The sequence below is a fragment of the Bombina bombina genome, chromosome 1 (genome assembly GCF_027579735.1).
Source record: "Bombina bombina isolate aBomBom1 chromosome 1, aBomBom1.pri, whole genome shotgun sequence".
In the NCBI taxonomy this organism is placed as follows: Eukaryota; Metazoa; Chordata; class Amphibia; order Anura; family Bombinatoridae; genus Bombina; species Bombina bombina.
Window position 1 is genome coordinate 400,666,961 of NC_069499.1, and position 8,040 is coordinate 400,675,000.

Here is an 8,040-nt window from a genome sequence, read left to right on the forward strand (position 1 = left end):
CTTTATGGCGTCACATGCAGTACCCTGCAGTTCCTCTCAATCTCCTGGAGGAGTGTATTTGCCTACAGAGTTTGCAACCCAGGTCTCCTCTGCAGTATCTGCGGTTTTATCTGTTTGTCCTTTCTTACAGGGAAAAGGCATGAGGACATTAAAGTTTTAAGATAGTAAGGTTTCTGCTCCACAGGCAGCTCTCTCTCCTGAGTCTGGTGAGGAGGATTCACCGGTAGTCTCTGAGGGTGAAATCTCAGATTTGGACAGTATAATTTCTTCATCTGTTGCTGAAGATATCTTCTTCAGCTGTATGCTTAAACACCTCATGTACTGTTAAAGGAGGTTTTAGCTACTTGGACGACATTGATACCCTGTCGTTGTTAACTTGATCATTTCTATGATGTTCCTTCTATAGAGGAAATGTTTCTAAACGTGCTATGGAAATTTTCACAGGAATAGGAGAATTCTTTTCTCCCTGGTTCACGTCTTTTAAAGCATGGTCCTGTCATTGACTCTATTATATCGCACAGTGCCCTAAGTAGAAGGGAGCTACTATGGCTCAGAGAACTTCGATTCCTAAGGGTGGCTGTTCCTTTATGGATCCATGGATAAGAAGCTTGAGGTTTAATTGTTCTTTTAGAGAAATGCCTTGTCTTATTAGACTCGCTGTGTTAGCCCACCGGGCATTGTGGCTGAAATCTTGGTCAGCTGAGTATCCTACCTGTGGTTTAATGGTACAGCATAGGCTTTATAGTTCTGCAGTTGCAGGTTCTTTTTTTTATGTTGCATCCAGATCTATGCTTCTGGCATTCCTTTCAAGGATGAGTCAAGAGAGTAAGTTTAAAGGAAGGTTTTGCCTTTTCCTCTTTCTGCAGGATTCCCTTCCTGGGAAAGATTTCTCCTTTGAACTGGGTTCAGGATTTTCCTCTCTGGGAATGGTAATTCCGGACTCAGTCTGGTAACGGGATCTAGGTATTCACCTCAAGTTTCTCAGGGTCTGACCTTCAAAATAGTATCCTTTTTCCTTTGGTTCTAGAGGTCCTGTTCTTAACGAACATAGACCTGAAGGATGTGTATTTATTGGTCCCTTGATTTGGTATCTTCTCAAGTTTCTGAGTTTCATCATCCTAGAAAGACTTTTAGGTCTTGGGATATTGCAAGGGTGTTTTTCTGGACAATGTATGGTTCAGGTGTCATCCTTCCTTCGAGCAAACTCTCTGTCAAGAGATCTTGTCCAATTTACTTTCCAATGGATGGGAAGGGAAGGGAATCTGGAGACTTCCGCCACACTGCCCTGATTGCACCTGATTCTGTCTGATCTCGGATGTTAAGCAGGGCCAGGCTTGGTCAGTACCTGGATGGAAGATCGCCTGGGAACTCCAGGTGCAGTAGGTTTGGACGTGCTAAAACAATGCGCAAGCAGTAGTTCTGTGCTATACTATTAGTAATACTGGTAATACTGGTTTAAAAAAACTCTAAATTGTGTGTTATTCTTAGTGCAAGGATATTGCACTCTTAGTGCAACAATTGCACTCCACTTGTAGTTTAGCCAAATATTAGTGTATGAGACACTGATTACCAAAATCATTTGTATGTTTAGAAAGTGGATCTTGATTTCTTTTAAATATTCTTCATATTAATTCTATCAAATTTCAAAGAATATATATTTTCATTAATTATATTTGTATTTTTTTGTTCAAAATTATATTATTGGTATTATTATGTTAAGCATTTGGAGACCCATAGCTTTTATGTTTGTGTTTTAATGTTTAAAACCTACCTTACAAATGATGGGTTTTAGAACTAATTGCTGCTCAGCTCCTTTAATAGGTTTTCAGTTTATATATTCAAGAGCCACATATTTTGCACACCTCTAAATAAAATATGAAAAAACAGCTTTATATATAATTTCCATGCTGTAACTTAAGTTTTATTTTGGTATTTAATACTTTAGTATTATTTACCTTTTTTAAGGGTCTAGGGTTTTTGTTTTCCAGACAAGAGAGAAAAAATACTGATTTTTGAAGAAGATTCCCTAACGTAGAAGTGTAAATCTTACAATTATGCTTGAAGGGTTACAGCTTATTTTCAAGTTAAAGTTTTTCAGTTTAAAATGTGTTAGGCTGCATGCTGTGTTTATTTCAGAGGAATATCTCAGGAGACTAAGGTGCTATAGCCTGTTAGCATCTGAGAATCTATATTCAAAAATCCATTTTTTTTGCAAGCTCAGTTTTCTGTGTTGAGGTCTGCTGTTTCTTAGTTTTGCTAAGCCCTCACTGAAAATATTCCAGTAAATCAGACCATTATTGTGAGTATTAGTGATAGGCATAGGGCTTTTTTTTTTTTACTTCTATGGGTTCTTGATAGGGATGGGTGAATGTGTTGAAAGTGCAATTAGTTTGGTAGAATGAATAGACTTGTGGACATTCTTTTTGGGCGATCGAATGTTGATAAGAATGAAACTCGATTAAAATGTAGTTTTCGAATGTTACTTTGGTTTTCGAATGTTCATAATTAGATTGAATATCCTCATTTGAAATTTTGAATGTAACATTCAATTTAAAGGGACATTTTTCATAAATATTTTGTAGATGATCCATTTATGTAGCCCATCCTAACCAAATATATTTACATTAAACGAATGTTTGAATGTTGTACAAACTTTCGAAATTTAAAACGAATGAAAGTGTTCAAATTCGTTTCATTTTTTTAATGTTGCAAAACATTCACCCATGCAGATTTTTTGCACTTTAATGTCTCTTTAAGGATTGTAGCTATTTTAGATAAGTTATTTAAACCCAAAGGTAAAGGAGAAATGTTAAATGCCTTTTCTTCTATTTTCACTGGCATTATCTTTTGAGGAATAGCCTTGGCCTTGTTAGTGATTTTATCCTTCAGATACATTTTATCATTTCCTAAAGGTAGATGCACTCATATATTATAAATATTTTTTTTTCCTGTAAAGAATAGTTATTTAAGAGCCTCTGGATGAAGGGGATGAGCCAGTTAGCAATAGGGATTTCAGCAGCACTCATTGCACAGGAAGAATTAGGATGGCATTGGCTACTATTAGAGGGACACTCAGGTCAAAATCAAACTTTCATGATTCAGACAGAGCATTCATTTTTAAACAACTTACTAACGCCTAGATTTAGAGTTTTGCGGCCAAAGGGGTGCGTTAGCTACGCTGGCTTTTTTCTGGCCGCACCTTTTAAATACCGGTGGTATTTAGAGTTCACAGAATGGCTGCGTTAGGCTCCAAAAAAGGAGCGTATAGCATATTTACCGCAACTTCAACTCTCGATACCAGCGGTGCTTACGGACGCGGCCAGCTTAAAAAACGTGCTCGTGCACGATTCCCCCATAGAAAACAATGGGGCTGTTTGAGCTGAAAAAAAACCTAACACCTGCAAAAAAGCCGCGTTCAGCTCCTAACGCAGCCCCATTGTTTGCTATGGGGAAACACTTCCTACGTCTGCACCTAACACTCTAACATGTACCCCGAGTATAAACACCCCTAACCTTACACTTATTAACCCCTATTCTGCTGCCCCCGCTATCGCTGACACCTGCATATTTTTTTTAACGCCTAATCTGCCGCTCCGTAAACCGCCGCTACTTAAATTATCCCTATGTACCCCTAATCTGCTGCCCCTAACACCGCTGACCCCTATATTATATTTATTAACCCCTAATCTGCCCCCCACAACGTCGCCTCCCCCTGCCTACACTTATTAACCCCTAATCTGCCGAGCAGACTGCACCGCTATTATAATAAAGTTATTAACCCCTAATCCGCCTCACTCCCGCCTCAATAACCCTATAATAAATAGTATTAACCCCTAATCTGCCCTCCCTAACATCGCCGACACCTAACTTCAAACATTAACCCCTAATCTGCCGATCGGAGCTCACCGCTATTCTAATAAATGTATTAACCCCTAAAGCTAAGTCTAACCCTAACACTAACCCCCCCTAAGTTAAATATAATTTAAATCTAACAAAATAAATTAACTCTTATTAAATAAATTAATCCTATTTAAAGCTAAATACTTACCTGTAAAATAAATCCTAATATAGGTACAATATAAATTATAATTATATTATAGCTATTTTAGGATTTATATTTATTTTACAGGTAACTTTGTATTTATTTTAACCAGGTACAATAGCTATTAAATAGTTAAGAACTATTTAATAGCTAAAATAGTTAAAATAATTACAAAATTACCTGTAAAATAAATCCTAACCTAAGTTACAATTAAACCTAACACTACACTATCAATAAATTAATTAAATAAACTACCTACAATTATCTACAATTAAACCTAACACTACACTATCAATAAATTAATTAAATACAATACCTACAAATAAATACATTTAAATAAACTACCTAAAGTACAAAAAATAAAAAAGAACTAAGTTACAAAAAATAAAAAAATATTTACAAACATTAGAAAAATATTACAACAATTTTAAACTAATTACACCTACTCTAAGCCCCCTAATAAAATAACAAAGCCCCCCAAAATAAAAAAATGCCCTACCCTATTCTAAATTACAAAAGTTCAAAGCTCTTTTACCTTACCAGCCCTGAACAGGGCCCTTTGCGGGGCATGCCCCAAAGAATTCAGCTCTTTTGCCTGTAAAAAACCACATACAATACCCCCCCCTCAACATTACAACCCACCACCCACATACCCCTAATCTAACCCAAACCCCCCTTAAATAAACCTAACACTAAGCTCCTGAAGATCTTCCTACCTTATCTTCACCTCGCCGGGTATCACACCGATCCATCCTGGCTCCAAAATCTTCATCCAACCCAAGCGGGGGCTGGCGATCCATAATCCTGCGGCTGAAGAGGTCCTGAAGAGGCTCCAAAGTCTTCATCCTATCCGGGAAGAAGAGGTGATCCAGACCGGCAACCATCTTGATCCAAGCGGCATCTTCTATCTTCATCCGATGAGGAACGGCTCCATCGTGAAGACCTCCAGCGCGGACCAATCTTCTTCCTCCGACGTCCAACTGAAGAAGATTGGACGTCGGAGGAAGCCAATAGAATGCGTCGGAGGAAGCCAATAGATCGGAACAGCCAATAGAATGCGAGCTCAATCTGATTGGCTGATCGGATCAGCCAATCGGATTGAACTTGATTCTGATTGGCTGATTCCATCAGCCAATCAGAATTTTCCTACCTTAATTCCGATTGGCTGATAGAATCCTATCAGCCAATCGGAATTCAAGGGACGCCATCTTGGATGACGTCCCTTAAAGGAACCGTCATTCTTCAGTTGGACGTCGGAGGAAGAAGATTGGTCCGCGCTGGAGGTCTTCACGATGGAGCCGTTCCTCATCGGATGAAGATAGAAGATGCCGCTTGGATCAAGATGGTTGCCAGTCTGGATCGCCTCTTCTTCCCGGATAGGATGAAGACTTTGGAGCCTCTTCTGGACCTCTTCAGCCGCAGGATTATGGATCGCCAGCCCCCGCTTGGGTTGGATGAAGATTTTGGAGCCAGGACGGATCGGTGTGATACCCGGCGAGGTGAAGATAAGGTAGGAAGATCTTCAGGGGCTTAGTGTTAGGTTTATTTAAGGGGGGTTTGGGTTAGATTAGGGGTATGTGGGTGGTGGGTTGTAATGTTGGGGGGGGTATTGTATGTGTTTTTTTACAGGCAAAAGAGCTGAATTCTTTGGGGCATGCCCCGCAAAGGGCCCTGTTCAGGGCTGGTAAGGTAAAAGAGCTTTGAACTTTTGTAATTTAGAATAGGGTATGGCATTTTTTTTATTTTGGGGGGCTTTGTTATTTTATTAGGGGGCTTAGAGTAGGTGTAATTAGGTTAAAATTGTTGTAATATTTTTCTAATGTTTGTAAATATTTTTTTATTTTTTGTAACTTAGTTCTTTTTTATTTTTTGTACTTTAGTTAGTTTATTTAATTGTAGTTATTTGTAGGTATTGTATTTAATTCATTTATTGATAGTGTAGTGTTAGGTTTAATTGTAGGTAATTGTAGGTATTTTATTTAATTTATTTATTGATAGTGTAGTGTTAGGTTTAATTGTAATTTAGGTTAGGATTTATTTTACAGGTAAATTTGTAATTATTTCAACTAGGTAACTATTAAATAGTTATTAACTATTTAATAGCTATTGTACCTGGTTAAAATAAATACAAAGTTTCCTGTAAAATAAATATAAATCCTAAAATAGCTATAATATAATTATAATTTATATTGTAGCTATATTAGGGTTTATTTTACAGGTAAGTATTTAGCTTTAAATAGGAATAATTTATTTAATAAGAGTTAATTTATTTCATTAGATTTAAATTATATTTAACTTAGGGGGGTGTTAGTGTTAGGGTTAGACTTAGCTTTAGGGGTTAATACATTTATTACAGTAGCGCCGAGATTAGGTCGGCAGATTAGGGGTTAATAATTGAAGTTAGGTGTCGGCGATGTTAGGGAGGGCAGATTAGGGGTTAATACTATTTATTATAGGGTTATTGAGGCGGGGGTGAGGCGGATTCGGGGTTAATAACTTTATTATAGTAGCGGTGCGATCCGCTCGGCAGATTAGGGGTTAATAAGTGTAGGCAGGTGGAGGCGACATTGAGGGGGGCAGATTAGGGGTTAATAAATATAATATAGGGGTCGGCGGTGTTAGGGGCAGCAGATTAGGGGTACATAGCTATAATGTAGGTGGCGGTGGTGTACGGAGCGGCAGATTAGGGGTTAATAATAATATGCAGGGGTCAGCGATAGCGGGGGCGGCAGATTAGGGGTTAATAAATATAATATAGGGGTCGGCGGTGTTAGGGGCAGCAGATTAGGGGTACATAGGGATAACGTAGTTGGCGGCAGTGTACGGAGCGGAAGATTAGGGGTTAAAAAATTTAAATATAGTGGCAGCGATGTGGGGGGACCTCGGTTTAGGGGTACATAGGTAGTTTATGGGTGTTAGTGTACTTTAGAGCACAGTAGTTAAGAGCTTTATAAACCGGCGTTAGCCCAGAAAGCTCTTAACTCCTGACTTTTTTCTACAGCTGGAGTTTTGTCGTTAGATTTCTAACGCTCACTTCAGCCACGACTCTAAATACCGGCGTTAGGAAGATCCCATTGCAAAGATAGGATACGCAAATGACGTAAGGGGATCTGCGGTATGGAAAAGTCGCGGCTGGAAAGTGAGCGTTAGACCCTTTCCTGACTGACTCCAAATACCGGCGGTAGCCCAAAACCAGCATTAGGAGCCTCTAACGCTGGTTTTCACGGCTACCGCCCAACTCTAAATCTAGGCCTTCCATTGCACAGACTTTTTATATTTATACTTTTTGAGTCACCAGCACTACTGAGCATGTTGCTAAAATTAACAGAATATACGTATATGTCTTTGTAATTGGCTGATGGCTGTCACATGGTACAGGAGTTGTGGAAATAGACATAGCTTTAAAATGTCAGAAAAAAATATACTACTTATTTGAAGTTCAGAATATGTGCTATTGCATTGTCTTTTTATCATGCATTTGTTGATTATGCAAAGCTACTGTATTTACTGGTCCTTTATTTATTTTAAAATGTTTTCTTATCAAATGTACTTATTAAATGGATATGAAACAGTCAGTGCTCCTTTATTTAAAACCTATGAGAAATCATAAAAGTTAACATAAAAAGGAAAAAGATTGTGTTAAAAAACAGCAAACAACCTAATTCTTTTCTTGCAAAGTGAGCTTTTAGAAATTCTCAGTGTAGCCATTGCTACAGGGAGACATAAAAGGATTATAATAGCCGAACAATGACATGCTCTAATTCATTAGAGCATGTAATTTTCAGACTATCGGCCCTACACTACTGTGTGTTTAACACCTGCAAAGAGGTTATGAGCGGAACGTGTTATTGATCCAATCAGTCACCCTACTCGGATGTGTAACTACTATATATTACGTATGACTATTATGGCTATTTAATTTTTACTTTTGTTTCCTGTTGCATGATTTTTGCAGAAAAAGTTTTCAACAGAGCATGGGCAAGAAACTAACTGGAGCT

The 8,040-nt window shown here is 38.1% G+C and overlaps 1 pseudogene; it reads left to right on the forward strand.

The window, feature by feature from the left end:
• Positions 1–1,267: 1,267 nt before the first annotated feature.
• On the forward strand, positions 1,268–1,386 carry LOC128646237 (uncharacterized; annotated as a pseudogene).
• The last annotated feature ends 6,654 nt before the right edge of the window (positions 1,387–8,040 follow it).